Source organism: Festucalex cinctus, chromosome 1 (assembly GCF_051991245.1).
Source record: "Festucalex cinctus isolate MCC-2025b chromosome 1, RoL_Fcin_1.0, whole genome shotgun sequence".
NCBI lineage: Eukaryota > Metazoa > Chordata > Actinopteri > Syngnathiformes > Syngnathidae > Festucalex > Festucalex cinctus.
This window is the reverse complement of record NC_135411.1, coordinates 61,949,277-61,971,266: the sequence shown is the minus strand read 5'-3', so window position 1 is coordinate 61,971,266 and position 21,990 is coordinate 61,949,277.

The window sequence follows — 21,990 nt, the reverse complement described above, 5'->3', positions numbered from 1 at the left end:
AACCAAACTTCATTCCAAGCCAGGGCTGTGGAGAACTCTCAGCTCACAGTCCAAACAGAAAGTCGTCCAGCGTTGGGTTCCTTCAGCGTGTTCATATCAATGCAAAACCGAAGCATCAACATTAGAAAAGTAGGCTGACACTTCAAAGTTTGTTGCAGTGATGCCCATGTCTAACATGACTGTTTGCTTCAAACGTTCTCCTTCCCTGTGTACGGAATATAGATACACACTATATAACGACATGTACTTAAGAAGCTGTTGACACTAGTAGAGCTGTTAGCAGTTCTACACTGAACAAAAATATGAACACAACACTTTTGTTTTTGCTCTCATTCATGATCTGAACTCCAAGGTAGAAGATTTTTTTTGTATATGTACAAAAAAAAGCCCCCGCCTTTTTTTTTTTTTTTTTTTTAAATAGCACTTCTCTTTTGCCAAGATAATCAATGCACCTCACAGGTGTGACATATCAACAGGGACGGAGTTCTCTGGATTAAAAGCATAATAGGAACTAATCAAAGTAAGAAGAATTAAGAGATTGATATGTCATAGTTCTTCTTAGGTATGATTTGAATGAGCCACAATAAGCAGTATGCAAAATAAAACAGATTTAGACAGTTTTGAGAGGAACATTCCTTTTCACATGTGAAAAAGTCGATCTTTGAGTTTAACTCATGAAAAAGGAGCAAAAAGTGCTGCGTTTGTTTTTTGCTCAGTATATTAGCCAAGTAGTTGAAAAAAGTGATCTTAATTCCTTTATTGTGATTTAATTTCAACCTCTGATTCTATGTATTTTATTTCTATGTGCATTTTCTGTACTTGCAGTCCTGCAAAATGAATATTAGAACATTTTTAAATTTTTAATCTGTTAGTTTTGGTGCTGGTCAGAATGTTGCAACGAGTGTGTGATTGAAGGTGAAGAAAACATTTTTATTTCTTTTTTGTTTTGTTTTGTTTTTTAATGTGGATCAAAGCAACCACAGAAGCTTTTAAATGGGACTACTTTGCACTCTTGCATCACTGTATGAGCGTTAGTGTTCCCCTTTAAAAAAAAAAAAAAAAAAAAAAAAAAGTGTGGGTGCGTGTGTGTGTGAGCGTGTGCGTGCAAACAGACAAAAGATAAAACAGTGGCAGCAGAAAACAAAAATATGTTTGAGGGAGGAAACAACTGTACTGTACAGTTTTAGATGAATCAACTCCAGAACAATAAATGTGATTTCCGTTTCAGACCATGAATTTTTGAATTCTCAATAGCGCACCATTCTTTGTTTTGTACACTTTGGTGGGTTCTGTTGGACACTAGGGGGCGCCACAATATTGTCTTTGTTGCAGTGGTAATTGCGAGTTCAGAAGCACTTTCGCTCTCAAAACTGGTGTGGAGGGAAGAAAGCAATTGTTAAAATGATCATTTTGTGGTGGAAATGATCTTCAACATTACAGGTAACTATGGAGCACATCATGTAAACATCAGACAACATAAGAGATATACTGTCTATATCGGAATGTGTCGACAAGCTCTTGTGTTGACTGCTGCCATTATTGTGCAAGAGACTAGGAAAAGAAGCATTTAATGTGAACTGTATACCTCATTTTTCTTTCTTTCTTTTTTTTTTTTTTTTTTTGCTTTTTCTTTTATTAGATTAAATCTTGCAAACTAGGCCCCAACAGATATTTATTTTATTTTATTTTATTTTATTTTATTTTTATCAATTCGGATATTTGGCAGAACAAAAGTCTTATAACCGCTCTTCAAAGAATATGCACAAAAAAATAGCTAAATATAATATTAAAGATTTAAATTAAAGGCAGAACACTGAGCTAATATCAGCTGATTAATAGCTGGCTGTGTTCAATATTAACAAATCACATGTTAATATTAAATGGGAGTCAACGTGGACCTGCCAACATTTAAAGATACCCTGATTAACCCCAAATAGCGTTCAGGTGTTTTAGTGGCTTTTCCTGACATTTTTAGTCACATTTTACAGCACGGTCCACAGAGAACGTCCACAGCATTAGTGAGAGATTTTTTTTGTTGTTGTTCAAAAGTAGACGGTCACCATTAAGTGGAGAAAATATGGCGCATCAGTGACATTAACAAGAACTGGACCTCTTTCCAAAATTGATGAAAATATGAGAAGAAAAGTGGTCAGGGAGGCTGCCAGCAACAATGAAAGACCTGCAGCAATTTCTGGCAAGTACTGGCTGTTTAGTACATGTAACAACATGTACCTTCAGGCTTCTGCTTTGGTGCAAAAACATGTCATGAAAGGCCCATTACAACATCTGAACTTTATTTGGGTTTCATCACAGGCAGGTGTGTGTTGATTTCTATTGAAGCGTTTTGACTGTGGTTGGTTAATGGAACCCAGTTCAAAGTCAGATGATCAGATGTCTCTCAAAGTTGATCTTGTGGCATGGGGTGTGTTGAAGGGTTTTCCCACCCATTTCTGTTTGGATAAATAGTGATGAGGAAATATTCAATAATTAATATAGCTAATCCTTATGTGTGTGTTGTTAGCTGTGCCATGCCAGAATATTAAAAATGAAATAATTATCCTACCATTATTTTTTTTACTGCAATAGGGCTGGACCATATGACCCCAACATAAAAATAAATAAATAAATAAACGAAATTATTTTCACTCATTCTGGACGATTACAATTTTAAACGATTTTAATAATCAATTAGATTTTTCTTTAAATAAATCCTGTGCAAAATGGTCATACAAAAATGTATACTTATTTTTAAATCAATTTTAACATTCATCGCGTGTGCATAATTTGCTTAAATGCTGCAATTAAATAGTAACTATTGTAAACCACCACGTATGCAAAATTACAACATATATTAATTTAAAACATTTAGATATAACAGAATTTAAAAAACATCAGCTTTTAATAATCCAGAATAAAAGTGTATTTTTATGCACCTAGATTTCATGGTTTTTAAAACAACAAATTAATCAAACTAGACTAAGTGCAATTTCTGCAGAAATTGCGTGGGAATGCTGAATGCTAATAGCTGAATGCTAAGATTTGAATGCATGTGGAATGCTTATGAAGCAAATTGAGAGATAAATTCTGAAATGATGACCTCCTGGTTACTGGACAATGCACTTTACCAACTATGCCACCGAGCAATATCAGACATCTGGTAATGATGATAAGTTGTATGTATGAAAGGACGTGGAAAGTGATACTTGGAAAACGTTCAATGTCTGTCCCACTGAAAATGAATGGGGAAAAGTCGATATTGAACGTTAAATTGTGCAAATACTGTAAGTAATATGGAATCAGATGATATATACCCCGGGAGGCGTGAACTTTTTAAGCTAGTTGAAAGTTGAACAGTGTAAATTAGAAGTATTATGTGGAAGTTGTTACGCGGCAAAAAAGTGTGGAGAATAAAAATCACAATAACATGTGGGAATGCTTCAGCATTCCCACAATAATGTGATTCATTGCTCAGCCGTCACCCTGCAGTTTGGATGCCCTACGGCAGGCACGGTGATGCTTCTCACAGCTCAGTCACAGGAAGCAATAATGATTGTGAATTCCCACCTGCTGTTATGAAATGCGAAATGGCAAGCCAAGACAAGGATATTATCCATCCATCCATTTTCTTGATTGCTTATTCCTCACAAGGGTCGCGGGGGATGCTGGAGCCTATCTGGTTGGTATTGGTTGCCAGCCAATCGCAGAGAAGGATATTATGGAATATGAATTTGCAGGTGGAGGCCACAGTCCATTCCGGCTGATTCCTGCAGGTTGTTTTCTAGTTCCCTCTCCATTAGTGGCTAGTGAATGTGTTGTCTTGTGCCAGCCATACAACCACAAACATAAAAAACAAAATTAACAACAGAAAAACAGGAGTTTTTAATCAGGAAAAAACATGACATAGGTCTTCAAGTAAGGTGTTTTCCCCTTTGTTGTTGGCAAAACTGAAATTAATTTAGCATTTTCTGCTATAGTCACTTAAGCTATTGGAACATGTGAGCTTGATAGCATAAAACTAGGTCACGCTAGCTAGCACTTGCTAAAACTCTTTCTGAATCCTATCAATATTAAGGCATCAAATCATTTGCTTTTTATTTCTGGACTTTTCTTAATTGAACTGGCACAAGGTAAACAATTTAAATAATTGTGCTGTACACATACACATTTGTGCAATCAGTTTGCCAACGAAACAAAATGTTAGCAAACTGAGCCATGATTGGTCTAAAATACGTGATGTCATCTTCAGTCGACAGCAAGAGGCAAAATGTGTTTTTAAAGTTATTGTCCATGAAACAATAATGAAGTTATTTAATTCATTCTAGAAAAAATATCAACTTTTTACTGCCGAAAATGGCTGAATGAGTCAAGTATCCCTTGAAACAGGCTCGACTTAATGCCGTTAATGTCAACAAAATGATTCCAGAGATTTTAGCTCTTCAATGGGTTGCTCATTTTGGCAAGACAAGAGTACACGTCATCGTGTGAAATAACAGCCAGCCTTTTTGCTGGAAGGCCAATATGTCTAGCTACTGTTTTACGCAATGCATTCCCTGTTTCAACGTGTCATATTTTTTGATGTCAAACTACCTGGGGAATTATCTCACACCTAAAATCAATGATGCAATACACAAATGGGGATTTTTTTTTTTTCCATAGGTTATATGTTCCCTTCTGATGTTCTGTTATGTTTCTGAGTACCGTACTATTCTTTCCTTGTAGGGTCAAATTGACCCCAAACTCATTACTTGTAACAAAAAGAGGTTTTTTTTTTACTCCAAAATTGTACTAATGAAGATGATCTGAAAGAAGATGAAAGGAAGCACTTAGATGAGCTGTCAGCTAACATATCTAAAGTGTTTTTTTTTTGTTTTTTTTAAGGTTGTCAATCCATATCCGTCTGTTGTTTGTTGGTGAACCAAACCTCTTAGTTGAAAGACCCTAAAAAGCTCATTAGAATTGAGTGAATGCAGTAGGTTGATACATAAGAGGGCTTATGTAACGCACAACATAATGTGACTCGCTGTTATTCCTAAGAATATTGATCGTCTGTGCTTTGAGGGCATCATTTCAAACTGTTTACCCATTGGCCAGTTGAGCAGACAAACCTGCATGACAGACAAATCTTAATGACATTACCTCATACTTAATGACATCAGCCGCCTTTATCCAAAGGCTCGCAATGCCACCGGCAGATCAATTCTTATTGCGTGTCTCTTCAGAAAAGCAATTATGTTCTCATCAATGATTGAAGCTCTCTGAGAGTGTGCGCAGATGCATGTTTGACTACCCAAACTCTGACAGAAACATTTATGAATCCCCCTCAGGGCTTTGATTTATTGCATGCATATAAATGATTTATTTGTGTCAGGATTGCTACTGTTCGACTTTGAAGATTCCAAGAAAGGAAAATAGGTGTGAGCACAAATTGTTTTGCTTGGAGTTTCTGCCCTCTTACTGACCTTTAGCATGATTTCTACTTCATTTTAGTTGTTTACACGTTACAGTACACACAACAAAAAATAAGACAAATTAGAATGTAAATGACATCTTTATGCAAGTACCACATGCATGATTTATAGTTTAATGAAAAGAAGTCCATCACTGTTGGATGTTTAGTTTGGACTTTAAAAAGAGGAGAAAAGTGGAACCATGCTGCTCCAGCTGCAGCTGCAGATGTTTGACTGTCTACCCGCCAATATCCAAACACCTTCAGGAGCACAAATAACAGAGTTGTACTTTTAAAGAAAGTATCTTCCAGTGTAAGAAGACCAAACCTTCTTTGTAGAAGGAATGACCTGATTTGTACTCTTAAGTAAACATCTGTGAAACCACTAAATGTGAACTCTCACAGAGGGAAATGTGAGGACTCATTGAAGTCTGCTGGCATTGGTAGAGCCCGAGTAAACACTTATAAAGGCTAATGTATAAACAACTCAAGTCCTTGGCATATAAAGTCTCTGCAAGGTCACGCCACTCACCGCCCATAAAATTACACAAGCTAATGCAGGGCTCTCAAACTTCGCAGGCCGCAGGATGATATTCTGCAGCCCACTACTTGACATCGACGTCTACTGGTAATGTGCCCGTCAACGATGCTGTTTTGATGTTTCTTTGCTGTGGGCGTTTTGTATAAGTTTGTTTTTTAGTCACCTATGGCAGGTTCCTGACAGCTTTTGGCGAAACATAATTCTGAAGTGACAAAAAGTGGATGGAAAAGATATCCTGTCACCCAGCCCCAGTCGTGTCTTTTTCAAAACCTGCTTTGTCATGGTTTGGGTTGGGTTTGGGTTGATTTTGTTATTTTGTCATGGCTCAGGTTTAATTTTGGTTTAGTTTGATTTTGTCCTCATGTTTGTTTAGCTTCAGTCATGATCTGTGTTTTGTGTTGTTGTCATTTTGTCCCCTAGTCTTGTCAAGCATTGTCATGTCCACCAGTGTTTGCCTGCCCTTCCTCATGTGTCAACCAGTCAGCATCCTCTGCCACTTGTGCCTTGCCCAGCTGTGTCTAATCGTGTCAATTAGTGTGTGTGTGTGTTTGTGTGTATTTAGTCTCTTGTCTCCCCTCTGTCCATGTCGGTTCATTGTTGTTTTCCTCCCGTCATCGTTTTTTCCCTGAAGTTCCCCCCACGTTTTGCCTTGCTTGTTTTTTTTATGTTGTTGTTTTTGTCAGCCAGATCCTTGTTTACCGTGTTTTGTTTAATTAAATCCCTTTTTTGACTGCACCTCTGCCTCCTCGCCCTGTTTCTTTTTTTTTTTTTTTTTTTTTTTGTGTATGTGCGCGTGCGTTTGCGTGCGTGCGTGCGTGTGCGTGCGTGCAAATACGTATAAATTTATACTCATTCATTCACCTAAAACCTTATAAATATCCCATTACCCTTCGCCTTAACCAGGTACTTCAGAATCTTGCCAGAGTCGTGAGGTTTAAATGGTCAGGAGACCAGAGAAAAGGTCAGAAAAAAAAAGAAATAAAGAGAAAAGAAAGGTAAATCAAAGTGAAATCCAGCACCGACCAAACACTTCCTGCCTTCCCCATGATTACAAAATCAAAGTCTTACGCCAACCCCGGAAGCCTCTAAATTCCAGCAAATTTAGCGAGATCTCAAGAGCCCAGAGGAAAAACTAAAGAGAGGAAGGAGGGAAGGATCGATAAGGCAGAGTGAGATCCATAGAAGCCAGTACATCCAATCCATCAAGGTGAAGTCCAGCACCAACAAGACCCCTCCTGCGTGGTTACAAAACCAGAGTCTTATGCCAACCCCAGAAACCTCATACTTCTAATAAATTAAGATCTCAAGTGACCAGAGGAAAAACTAAAGAGAGGAAGGAGGGAAGGATAGATAAAGCAAAGTGAGAACCACAGACACCAGCACCAACTGATTCAAGGGGCTGTGGGAGGGAGAGGCTACTTCTGTTGAGTTTCAGTAGATGCTGGTGCGACGGATCTGGCATGCATAAGGACCACCACCAAAGAAAGAAGCCGTCAACCGCGGTCCAGCAAAGCGAGCACCCCCCCCCAACCCCCCCCCCCCCCCCCCCCCCCCCCCCCGCCCCCGGAATCCCCAGGCCGCGGCAGCACCAAGGCCACCCCCAAGCCACCCGAGCGGACACCGGTCGGCGAGCCGACCCAGACACCCGGAACACCCCCGCCCCAGCCCCGGCCCACACCCCCGAGCCCAAGGCCGCAGAACGAGGCCCAGCGGGCCCCCACAGCGCCCCACCGGTCCCCAGCCCCCATCCCCCCACGACCCCCCCGCACCCAACCCAAACCCGCCATCCACCACGACCCAGGCCCCACCACCCCCGACCCCCAAACCCCCGAACACACCCCGACCCCCAGCACCCAATACCTCCACCCCCCCCAAACAAGCCGCCCCCCCTGTTTCACCGCACCTGGGTCCTCTACCATCCACACCTTCACAGGAAGGAAAGAAAAGTTTGGAAGGAAAAGTTTGGTGACGAGATAAGTCCAGTTTAAAAAAAAAAGAAGAAAAAAAAAAAAAGGTTACAGATTGTTGTTGTTGTTTTTTGTTTTTCAAACAGAGGGGCTCCAAAACATGTCTTGATGAATGCAAAGAGAAAGTTGCAACGCTTACGTCATTACTCAACGAAATTTGACTTGATGCAGCCCAGACACACACAGCCTCCAATGGCACCCACTTAAATTGAGTTTGAGACCCCTGATCTAATGTCCTCACCTGTAACCATTACACAATGTGTTCAGATGACAGGAAGCCCAAAACACTTGGAGATTCTCGAATTCTTGGAAGTTCTCTTATCGGGACCAATCTGGTCATTTTTAGAGTTACGCAATTTCCTGATTGTGATGATTTGAATCAGCGTGAACAAATAAGTCATCCCAGCTGTATACAGCAAAATCTCTCATTGGATAACCTACAGGATTTTTTTTTTTTTTAAAGAACCCCATTATTATCCAACATCATCACATGCATTTAATTTCCTGGTTGCTTTAACGCTTTTGTTTTCGACCATGGACGGGCAATTTAAACGATGAAGGAGACCACATTTTTTCATAATTGATTTTTTTTTTTTTCCTTTTCATAAGACCATGTACATCCTAGCCCAGTGGTTCTCAACCGCGATCCTCGAATACCCCTATCCAGCCTGTTTTCCATGTCTCCCACAAGCAACACAGGTGTTGCTTGTGGGAGAAAGCTCTGCATGAAGCCTGATAACGATCCTCAGCTGTGTTGGCTGGGGATACATGGAAAAAAGGCTGGATACTTTTGAGATCTGTGTTGTCGTGGTGACTGCTGAAATCTTTCATGGCTGATAGCATCTCTAAGCAAACGACATAGATAGGTTGACATTGAAATTCGATGAACATGTAATTTGCTTCCTATTTAACCTGAAAGATACCATTTTCTTGACCTAACGTTAACCTAATGACCTCTCTTCTTCTTTGATGTACAACTTTGAATGTGCTGGAGAACAATGTCTGCCACCCAGTGGTGACCACTATTATTACAACATAAGACTGCTCAGCTACAGTAAACACTTTCATTAAAAAAAAATATGAATGAAGGGCCATGCTGAGGGTGGGTTAAGCAGCCCACATGCCACCAGTCCATCCCTGTTAGTGACTGTGCATCTCCCTGTTTACGTTTGCGACACTTCTCTCTACTGACTCCAGTGATAATTTCTATTGATCTCTCCTTCCTGCAGGAAGGAAGCAGCATGCTGCTACAAACATAAGCTTTTAGTGATGAGAGCATCAACTAAGCTGCATGTGTGCTGCATTGGTCGAACAGAAGTGAACCAACAGACAGAAGAGAACATGAACCTGGGCACAATGAAACCTGGTTTATATTTAAAGAAGGCGAGCTAAGTAAGTGTGTGTGTCCAACTATTTTCATAAGCTTATCTGTATCAGGTTATCCATACATAATATAGACCTTCAGAACTCCCTTCATCTTGAGACATTCAAATTTTCTTCTTGACATTTGATCTTCAAAGCTGCTTATTGGAAGTACAACAGGAAGTGTTCCTATTCCTTGATGATTAGATCACCGGACTCCTGCTGTCACATGGGTATCCCAATTGAACCCATTGTTTGCTTTAAAAAGTTCTAAGCAAACCACCCAAGAAGAATGCACAGGGGAGGAAGAGCCTGTCTCTTTTTCAGTGGAAAATAGTAAACAATCCATCCATCCATTTTCTTGACCACTTATTCCTCACAAGGGTTGCTGGAGCCTATCTCAGCTGGCTCTGGGCAGTAGACGGGGTACACCCTGGACTGGTTGCCAGCCAACGCAGGGCACACAGAGACAACCAACCAACCATACTCACAAGCACACTTTTTTTTTTTTTTCCTTTTTTTTTTTGCCATCAACATCTTTGCCAAGACATTCTTGTCCTTCGTCACTAGTACTCACTACTCACTAATATTAAAATGCGGGGGGGACATGACCAACCAAAGTACCAAAGTAATGAGTCCCAAAATGTATAATCTCAAAATACAGACTTCAAAGGGGTGAGTTTCCGTTGCAAGTTTCGCTCCAGAACATTTTTGTAAATTACATTTTTGGTAGTTTACTTGTTTGTTTAACATGACTACTTTTACAATGCCCGTTTGAGGAGCAACATAAAACATTGATATGGATTAGAATTGGTTGATTTTATTGGTTTGTTTGGATCCCCATTAGCTCTTGCAAAATGCAGAAGGTAATGTTCCTGGGGTCCATAAAAAGACACAACAACAAAACAGAATAGGAATAGTTATATTGGATTGGTGATACTGGTAGCTGATGTATGCATCTTGGTGTGGGATCAATAGTCAAAGATTACTTACAAACCCAATTACAATATTCACTTATATTCAGTGTCCATTCAGAGCAATGACAATTTTTAACCAATCTACAAACCAGGGCTTTTTGCTCTAAGCCAGAATTCTATTGGTTCGAATGGAAGATAACAGTGTCAAGGATCACTCATGATCAGCTTCGTTGAAACCAAAGCAAAACAAGAATTAAAGTGTATATCCCTATAAATTACCACAAATAGTCTCATTTTACGAGTCCATAGCAGCCAGCGTTTAATTAATGGAGGTTTTATTTCTGAGGAAACTTATTTTTAGTACTTCCTCCGCACTTCAGTCTTATATCCCTTTTGTCTGTTTTCTCTCTAACTCAGAAGAGGATGAGACACTGAGCAGAAATGCCCAAAGAATTTATCTGATATACACTTGTGAAACCTCCAGAACATCATTCATCGTTCCGAGCTTCAACAGTATGCGAGTGGGCTGAGATGTGACCCATAAACTATTTAATTGGAAAGTAAGACAGAAAGGAAACTTTCCATCATTTCTTGAAATAAGAATAAGCATTCACTAATGAAGTAAATTGATGTGGAAATCATAAACTTAGACAAACCATAATAAAAGACATTTTGTATGTTAAAGCAATGAACAATATGATTTGTGGCCGTGATCTCCATAGCTTCCATGTCAAGTTTGTTGTGTTATAAGCTCGGCAATATAAAACTTTCTCTAGTATTGCATGGTAACAGTTTTTTTGTTTTTGTTTTTTACATATTTTGCTTGAATACTAACATAGTAGTGTAATTCCCTCCCTGATGACAAGTAAAACTAAAAGAGCAGATGAATTGTAGATTATATTCATGTTTGGAGCACACTTTCCTTTGCTCTCAGACAGAGCAGCTTCCATTAAACCATTATGATGTTGCGTTTAATGGACTGAGGAGTCACTCCATAAATGCATAAACAACATAGATTGGGAAACAAGCCAGAAGTTAGTTGCAGGCAGAGGTGGAAAAAGTGTATATACAATAAAAGGCTCATTGAAAGTAGAAGTAAGCCACTTCTGGTCTTGAATAAAAGTGTAAAAATTCAGCTTCTGAAACTTACTTAAGGCAGTCCATCTCAAATAGGAGTGTGTGGTGCGGTGTTGGGGCGGCTTAGCCTTAATTGTTGACCTCAGTATATGTTGTTTTGTTTTTTTTGTGCAGTGTCAGAGTAATGTGTAATTGAACATCCACTACAGTAGGTGGCAGTGACACTTTCATTGTCAGAGTATGCAAGGAGTAGTAGCTCCTCTGCACAGGTGTACAACTATTTTATAGAACAATTGATGCTGTTTGTAGTCGCAGCAGAGAATTTGCAGGTGGGAGCGGCATGAAATTGAAATATTTTATTCTTCTTGGGCGTGGGGGAATGCATAACAAAAAGTAATTAATAAGCACTCGCTTAAGATCAAAAGTAAGAATAAATACTCAAGTAAAGTGCAGCTCCCTGAAAAATACTAAATACTAGGGATGGGCGAGTACGGATACCAAGTATCGGTATCGGGCCGATACCAGCCTTTTTTCAAGTACTCGAGTACTCGTGACGCAGACGAGTACAAGCGACCGATGGCAGAGGGGGAAGACGTTAAGTGAGTCCTCCTTGCCTGTAACTGGCGCTAGCTTGCAGCAGTTTTTCACCAAAGCTTCACTGGTTTAGAAATACTTCAAAATTGTGAATCTTAAACGAAAAGAGCATTTTTTGTGTTTTATTTTGAGCATTAAGACTATCGAAGCGTGACTGTGCTGTTTTTTTTTTTTTGTCAAAATTAAAGGAAATATATTTGTTTAAAAACATATTTTAGTTTTTTTTTTTTTATTTGTCAAAATACTACTGGTAACGGCAGTTGGTATCTGTATCAGTGAGGGTCTGAGTATCGGTATCGGTATCGGTCTGAAAAAAAGTGGTATCGAACATCCCTACTAAATACAGAACTGAAGTATTTGTGATTTGTTTCCTCCCAGCAACACTCCACCTAAGTTGTTGGTGTGCTGACCATTTTGCTGAGGGAATGACTGAGCACTATAATGATCCTGGGATCTTAATTCCTGTAGCCGGAAACACATTAGTGCCTCATTGGCAACTTTTTAATGGCTCTAATGACGGTTAATGTCACTCATTCCACAAGGAGCAGCAAATGTTGAATGGCTTTCTTGTAACTCTGAGTCAGAATGTTTGCTGTCATGCGAATAATGTGTAAAGACTTCCAATGCTCTCACTCTGTGCCAAGGTCGAGATTTACCTTGTTTGTTTATCTTACTAATATGGTATTTGTAGAACAACTCATAAGGGTTCATATAAAATGGCAACAAGAAAATATCATACTCTCTCAAATTGAGCCGTACCATATTGAATAAAGTCATAAAATCCCAAAGCATCAATAAAAATTGCTGGTGGTCTTGTACAATCCTTTAGAAAATGTGTTTATATTTTCACGAGTCAGTTCTATAAAAATAATCTTTCACAATCTCTGTCAGGATTATATGGGGGGTATCTGCCGTCATCAGTTATAAATAAATAGTTCTAAGAGTAAACCCAATGTCCACATATTACTGAGTTTATTCACTGAGGCCAGTGAGTCATCATGAACTTTCTTTCTTTCCCGCATAACAGCCCCTTCTCTTCAAAGATTAGCGGTAATGCCTGTTTTGGACATCATGTTTTAACTTTGCACAGCCACCATTAAAGAGAAGAGTTTTCGTTAAGAAGGATGAGGTAATTAGCGCTTAGGAGGAGAAATTTTGCAGTGAGGAAACTTTGGCACATTCGGTGGCACATTTTTTTTCCTGACAGGTGATGGAAAAACTTCTTCGTTTTGTTTTTGTTCATAGGACTGTATCGTTTTATGTTGACTGACTGCTAATTCTCTCCTCCTCTTACAGGGGAAGGGCTGGACTGTAATAACACATGACGTCACCTAATGGCTCCCGTCAGGGACGCTTTCGATTTATATTTTGCTACAGATAAGTCTGTCGTCAGTAGTACGAAAACAGCTTGAACACAGTAGCAAAATGTTGTACTTGAACTGATTTCAAACACAGATTAGACATTTTTGGATCGACTGTGTCCTAATTCTGCCACTACAGTTAACATTTGTTTGCATAAGCACTCCTAGACAGGATGATAAGAATTTGTGCATTTTCTGCTTGACTTTCCCAAAACTAAGGGCTCGATCCTTATCTGTAACATAACATTTGCCACATACAGTAAATACATCTCCATCTTGCTTCCATCCAAAAGTGTGAATGGCCCTGAGATTGACCTCCAACCATTCTAGGGCGTAATCTTCTTTTTGCCTATAAACTCCAGTTTCCCGGCCTGCTGAAATGATAAGTAATATAGAATATGGAATGACGGGTGGTTATTATTATTTTGGCTGGCAACACAGTGATATAGTAGCACATGTGCCTCTCTGTCACAGATGAGAGGTTGCTGGTTCAAATCTTTCCTCAAGCCTCTCTGTGTGTTATGTGCTGAGGTTGGATCCCAAAGCACAGACACAAATAAGATTTTAACTATTTATTCACATCGAGAGGCGTGGAACAAACTTGACTAGACGAGAAACAATGAGAGTTGCACAGAGGAACAGTGGTAATAATCTGACAAAACACACCCTTCTCAGGCAGATTTATATACAGTGAATGAATCTGATTGGTTGCGGCCAAACATGTAGGTAACCCTGATAGGTCGCTGAAACAGGACTGACATGGATTTATCTGATTCGCTGCTAACTAACATGCGGTGATTGGCTTCTGACCATATAAAGAGATTAAAGATTCTTGACATCACATAGTTACATGCCCATTGCATCAGTTCAAATAAAACAAAAACACTGTAGTTACATGCCGATTGCATCTTGCATCAGTTCAAATAAAGTCAAATAAAACCAAACATTAGACATTTGCCACAAACAAAACACATCATGACACTGTGTGTTAACCCAGCTTCCTCACACATTCTAAAACATGCAACAAACAGGTGTGAATATTTGTCTACTGTATGCATCCTGTCATTTAGTAATTTGCAGTGGTGTAAAAACTGGATTGCATTGCTACATATTAGAAACAGTATCAACAGGATTTGTACTCTACTCTCAAGCAAACGAGTAAAATAGCTAAAAGTACATGTGGATTACCTCAATGTACATGGACACCCTCTGTTTATGATGATATGCAATCATAGTTATTTAATTAAACATTCCAATAAGATGATTTGCTTGAAATAAATATTTTTGTATTATAAATTACATTGCATTTATGAAAGTACTAATTGAGTATAAAGGTAAATTTGTACATCCCATGCCATCAATATCCAGTTTTGTCTTCGTTTAATGCATAATATAAGTCAAAATGAATCTGTGATACCAAGTTTGACTTTTATGCGAGCAGATTTGATTTAATTCACCGGCCAATCGTAGGTGAAATGTTGGTTCGACACTCATTATTGGCATACTTTCTAACTTCGTAGTTACCACATGTACGTTCAACTAGGGAAAAATGGCAGACAGCAACAATACCCCATATTTCGGTATTTCAGAAACAGAATTGATCTGTGTTTGGGCACATTGAAAATGACTTTGTGAATGTAGTGTAATGTGATGCAAATGCACATGTACACAATTCATCATTTCAGCCTTTCAATTCTGAGATGGCTGGAGGGTCTAAGTGAGTCATAAAAGGCATACTTGTCAAACCCAAAAGAGAGTGAAGAAAAGATGTGTTGACTGATTACTCCACATTAGACCCTCCCTTGTTTATCTGCCCACATATCTTGAAACCAGGTTACTGACTGACTGTCTTATTGTTCCACGTTGCAGAAAATAACCGAGTTGCTGTCAATGGGACACTGAGGACTTCATTGTGATCTCTTACCAGTTTATAATACTCTCAAACAATGATGCTTTTAACTCATTCACTGCCAGTCATTATAGAAAATTTTTACATTTCCAATACTCACGTGATATTCCATTCAATAATTATATATAAACCGAATCTACCAAATAACAGAATAGACTCCCTACTTTTTGTCCCGTCCCGTTCTTTTATAATTGACAGCAGAAAAATGTAGGTTTGCCAAAATACAGCCATTTCTCCCATGGACTCTGAAACTGTGTTTATTTCCTATAAAATGGGGCAATGATGTCATCTACCGGTGGTTGGGCATCAGTAAAGTTGTTTCCAAGTTTGATATTTACAGTGGAGCATGCTCAGATTCGCCCCCATTTAGCACCGCTCTAAAAAATACAATTGACAAGTATACTTGTCAAAGGCAGTGAATGGGTTAATAGTTTGTTTTGTTCCCCTTGGTTTAATAAAAATATATTTCAACTTGAAGGTGCCACCCACGCTTTTCTCTACAAGATCACTGCTATGTGCAGTGCAGTGTTCTTCGTGCATTTAAACAAGAATGCACAATCTGTTATTTTTAGGGTTAGAAAACATATGTGATGATAAAATAATGGTCTATATTTATTACAACAAACAGCTACATTATTATTATTATTATTATTATTATTATTATTATTATTATTATTATTGTGTGATTTCAAATCTAGCTTTACAGGAGAATGCCACAAGGGATCTCTTCAGGATTTAAACCAGTGGTGTCAAACATACGGCCCGCGGGCCGGATCAGGTGTTTAATCTGGACCGCGAGATGATTTTGTAAAATGGGGGGGGGAGTAATGTTGATCCAATTAATTAGATGGCCAAAATCACAACATATAACTTTGTAATTTCACAAGCAATCCTCAGATGAACAATGTAACTTACACACAACCTAAAAGTCAAACAAACGTGCTGAACACGACACACATTCAGTAAAGAACAATTTATTTATTTCTGCAACAAGGCATCACCTACAGTTGAGGTGTGTGATTTACTTAAGCCCCTGTTGTAAATACAAATTAAATGCGATAAATATGCACTTTGGTAACTGTGAGGAAAAAAACATGAGCATTTGTATAAATGCTGAAAACAGCTCACTCACACAATTGACATGCAGGCCCAGCCACCAATTTTATAAATTGCCTAAACAGAGGAGCCTAGATTGCTCTGGCAAGGACAGGAGGTGCATTTCAATTGTGCATGTATGCTGCAAAACACATTCCCAACACAACCAGAACTTACAGGACACTGACAGAAAAAAAAAAAAGGAAAAAACAAACAAAAAAACAAAAGTGATCTTATCAGAGTGAGGAATGCACTCGTCCAGGCAGTTTGCACAGTTATTATCTCTCAGGAGACAAAAAATAAATAAATAGTTTCCTCCTAAATGGTCTGTTTGGTCATTCATTTGAACCACAACAGAAGTGGCAAATGTGTGGTTACTGATAAACTTGTTTGAATCAGCATAAAATGGAAAAATAACTCAATTCGCAGCTGAAATGTTTCTTGTAAGAGTAAATCTGCTCTTGGCTTATGTACCAAAAAGCAGAAATTCACAAACTACCACATTGATTTAAGAACAAGGTGTGGACAAGCTACGTTTACTAGCATTCCCTATTGCACTGGTTCTCAAACGCGGACCTCGAGTACCCCTATCCAGCCTGTTTTCCATGTCTCCCAAAGCCAACACAGCTGAGCATCATTATCAGGCTTCATGCAGAGTGTGCTGATTAGCTGATTGTTTGAAACACCTGTGTTGGCTGTGGGAGACATAGAAAACAGGCTGGATAGGGGTACTCGACTCGAGGACCGCGGTTGAGAACCACCGCCCTATTGGATACATGACGGCCCAGAAAGGATAAGTGTAACATGAAGCAGCACTCTAAATATGATGACAACACAGTTTCTATGCTCAGTGTTGATGTTTGGTCAAAACAAGATATGGGCTGCTGATCCTGTGTAAATCTCTACTCTACGTGCATTTCTGGTAAAAGCCTACGACGGTATTCAACATTGTAGTGCTGGATATCATAATGGTTGAGGTTTACCGCAAGGCGCAAGCTTAGCATTTTTCTTTCAAAATAAAGGGTTCACCTCAACAATGGCACATTCACACTTAAGACTGTGTTTAGTTGGTTTCTTGTTTTGGAAGCGTGTTTGTCCTACACTGGACATGCTGGCCTGATCACTGACCACTGATCTGCCACATCACGACAAACAACCATTCACTTACTGTATTCTTATATTACCCAACAAATGATTGTACAGTCAGATGTCTGTCAAAGGCTTGTGAATTCTATGACCTGCTCAATATGCTGCAAAAATGCTTATAGCACAGCCATCAAATACTGTCTTTTTTGCAACACTTTTCTTGATGATACCCGACAATTACGCCACATTTGCTAGCATATGTAACTTGTTACAGCAGGAAATTGTACATTTTTGCTTTGCTATTTTGTTTACCTATTGGTTTTGGGATATTGCTCAGTTACAGAATTTGGTCAAGGACTCATTATTGCTGCAGCACGGTATGCTCCTTGGCAGAGGTCTGTTTTGTCTAACGATACCACTGTTTATTTAACCACTTTAATGTTGTACAGTCTGCCATTTTAAAACACTCCACTTTTAATAAAGTACTCAATTTTTTGTATTTTTTTTTGAAAGGCAGAACAATATAGATCCGGATGTCACATAACTATTTCTCTGAACACTCGCCCTCTGGCAGGAAAGTCACGGCTTGGACTACAATGACGAGGAGGGATAAAAAAGGGCATGATATATTATACATGCGTGAGGTGGACAGGTTGGATGATGTTACCATTGCCAATGAAGTGTCAGGAGTGCTTTTTTTCCCTAACTCGGCAACGCTGGCTACGTGGAATTACACCCTCTCTTACAAATCTGATCATAGAAAGGCTTTACAAGTTTGTACAATCCGTATTTATTTTCCCTTTATGTGTGGTCAAAATGCCATCGAAGTTAGCAGTTTCAATGCAAGTCTTGCAGTGTTATTTAGGTATGTTAGCAACTTAGCATCTACTAATTCCGCCAACGCCACCTTCACTTTATGGTGTTGGTCAGTTATTAAATTCAAGAGTCTATCTATTGTAGCAGCACAAACAAACGAAACAGATTATTTTCCCACATTTTGCGTGTGCTAACTTGCCTGAAGCTAGCCTGCTTTAGGCAAGTTAGCATCTGCTGTTGCAGCCACCTTGTACAAATTGCCCGATCACATCTTTTGCCTTCATTTAATAACTATACAATCAAGCTACATCTACACGACTAATTAACTAACTCAGTAATTGACTCATTAAGTGATCTCTACACAAGCAATGAGAAGGCTCACAAATCTGTCTTGTTCTTCACCCTTTTTATGGCTGCTGTGAACCATTTTGATACTATTGGTTCCTCTTTTGGTAGCCTGGAGAATGCTCAATCCTTTTTTTTTTCTTTTTTTTTTGCGTCTTCTTGTTGTGTTTACTCAAAGTGGCAGACATGTTTTCTATGCTGCCAAAATGGCTGCGCTAACGCACATTTTGGGATGTGTGACGTCAATCTCCGGATCTTGATGAACGATTGTTTAGCAGATAAAAATACTGTTGTACAAGTTTTCATTATTTAACTTGGGACGAGTATTACTAAGCTGGGCTAACAATCCCGGCTGTCACCTTTCCCAAAAAAAAGAAAAAGAAAAAAAAGAAAGAAAGAAAAAAAAAAACTGCTGTTAACTCACTACAACTAGCATTTGATTGGAACATTATCAAGAGTGGGAAAAGGATATTATATTCCAAGTCAATGAAACGAGCAACAATATCAGTCAGGAGAAAAGAGAGTACAGTTTAAAGCAGGGATGTCCAAACTTTTTCATATTAGGGCCACATCCAGAAAGTCAGAAGGACGCAAGGGCCACATAATGTTATGAAGAGAAATTGTGTTTCGTCCGAAAAATTGTACAAATAATTTATTTGTGCTTTTGCATATTTAGAAAAATGCTACAGTATATAAACCAATTTTTGTAATTTGTAATATGGCGGTAGGGTTATTATAGCTTTGGAATTTTTCATTTTAGTTAGTTTTTATTAGTTTAGTTCTTTAAAAAATGCTTAGTTTTAGTGTACATTGCTTGTTTCAGTATTAATATTAGTTTTTTTTATTTTTATTATGTGTATTACTTGTGCGCAATATTTAAAAATCATCATGGGCGTAACGTCATTAGAAGGTGCTTTTCTATTGGCTGCTGCTAGATGATGTCACTTTTGTGTGACATACTTTCAAACGTCATTATTCCGGTTTATATCAAAATAAATCTACTAAAAATCACACCCAAGACTAAAACGAAGGGCGTTTGCTATAATTATAGTTAGTTTTAGTTAGTTTTGTAAACATAAAATGTAATTTCAGTTAGTTTTTGTTTTTTAAAAAGCATTTTCATTTTTATTTTACTTCGTTAACGAAATGGTTTTTTGAATTTTAGTTTTAGTTATTTCGTTAGTTTTAGTTAAGTAAAATAACCTTTAATAGCACCTGTGTTTTTCAACACCCTCCCTTCTTACTTTGACCATCTCCAAACGTTTTTGTTTTTATTTTATTTGAACTGAGTCAATTGCCATTTTTAGCATATGTCGCGGGCCACAAAAAAAATGGACGGCGGACCACAAATGGTCCCCGGGCCGTAGTTTGGACACCACTGGTGAAAAGTAATGAAAAATGAAAGTGCGTGTTTACTAGCTTATGTGTTTTTCATTTTACTTACATGCAGTACAGCAACCGGATGATAACTGGTTTCCTCTGTTGAACCATGAGCCATTTCCTGCATTAAGTGATAGACAGGAATGATAATGTAAGCAGTCTAAATGCTGCAGCTCCTTCTGAAGCAGTGGAGATTCAGTCAAACATTGGTGCTGCAAAGTGCAAAACAGAAGGCAAGTCACCTGAATCTGTTAAGGTTTTTTTTTTTACTGTGTGACACACCAAATTTGGTCAAGCTCGAAAGACGGAACCATCCATTTTCTATACCTCTTGACCTCAATAAGGCCAGATGTTTACGTCTCAAAGATGGACAAGGTTTTGACTTCACTTCTTTTTAAACAGATGCTTGGTGTAAATCCTCAAAGGTGATGTTTTGGGTCACTTAACACAACTAATACAGTTATATCAAAGCTGCTTCTGGGATTGAAAAATCCATTTAAATTACCGTATATCTCAGAATAGTGATTATAGTGCATTGAATCAACCAAGAAATATTAGCATTATATTTTTGCTGTGTAAAACAGCTCATGTATCCAAGATAAATATCAGTAGATGTAGAGCTCAAAGGGTTAAAATTCAAACAAACCATGGCCGAGAGACACTTCCCGCAGAGGGAAAGACAGAAACATCCTCCAGCTGCAAAAGGACAATTTTGAATGTTTTCTGAGGTATGTGTTTATGTTGTTTGCTGTAAATTCTCACGTATCTTCGGAAGCTGCGGTTGACTTGTCCCTTAAAGGTCTTCGTGAAGACCTCAAGTGTTGAAACCCTGTGTGCCTCATCAAGACCTTTCATCTTTAGTATTCTCAGAACATGTCATGCACGCCATGTACGAGCAGGAGGAAGCTAAAGCCACTATCAACATTATTCATCAAAAAGTAATCTCATCTTAGTTTCTTGGAATTGTTTATTTATTCATTTATTTCTTTTTATATAACCATAAACAGACATCTGTTGGTGTGTACTGATCATGATTGTGATTTTTTTTAAATAAAAATATTAAATAAAAAACTTTTTCATGGTATGGTCTCACTTCTCATAACAAGTGTACACTATTGTATTGTCTTGAGCTATTAACATGAGAGGCTTTCGTGAGATGTTGCTTATTTGGTCACCCTGATGAATAATTATTATTTGGAATAATCTAGCTGCTTGCAATTGGCTAGCAACCAGTTCAGGGTGTACCCCGCCTACTGCCTCGAAGTCAGCTGGGATAGGCTGCAGCACCCCCACAACCCTTCTGAGCAGCAAGCGGTTAAGAAAATGGATGGATGGATGGATGGATATTCTAGTTGTGGGCTCTTTTTAAATCTTTACCATTTCCAATTTTAGATGAAATATTTGTTTAAAGCTGCAGGTATTTGTGCTTTTATGCTTGGAATGTTGTTTTAAAGGCGACATACACTGTTTGTTTATGTATGTAAGTATATATGTATTTATTTATTTATGTATTTTATGCTTAAAAAACACTTGAAGCCATTTCCATTTTTTTAATAAAATATTAAAGATGGTGACTTCCACAAGGCAGCAAAGCATGCTTGAGAATTTCATTGTATAAAACTGATCAGAGCGAATGTCAAGTTTGTTTCTTCGCGTTCTTTGTTGAAAGACTTGAAGGGACTTGATGTCACGAATCAATGGTACAATGTTCAGGTGTAGAGAACATTAAGATGGTGGCTATCCGCTGAAGGTCATCAAAAGAGAGCAAAGACGGAGGTTTAAAATTTTGCATGGAAGCGAGCAAGATTTAATCCATCCATAGTTTTGCAGATTGACGCCAGGGCTGTTGTTGGAATTTCATTTAGAATTGTCGCCACGCAGAGCATTGAAAAAGTATTCATACCCCTTGAACATGTTTTATTTTTTTTATTTGGTCACCTTAGTATCGCAAACTTCCATGTTTTGTATTGAGATTTTATATAATTGTGAAGTTGGAAATGTCTTTGGCAAAATGAGTCAAACCCAGTGACAGAGTATATTTTGTATCTAGCAAACCGTTATTGCATGTGTTTTAATTTACAAAGTATGTTGTGC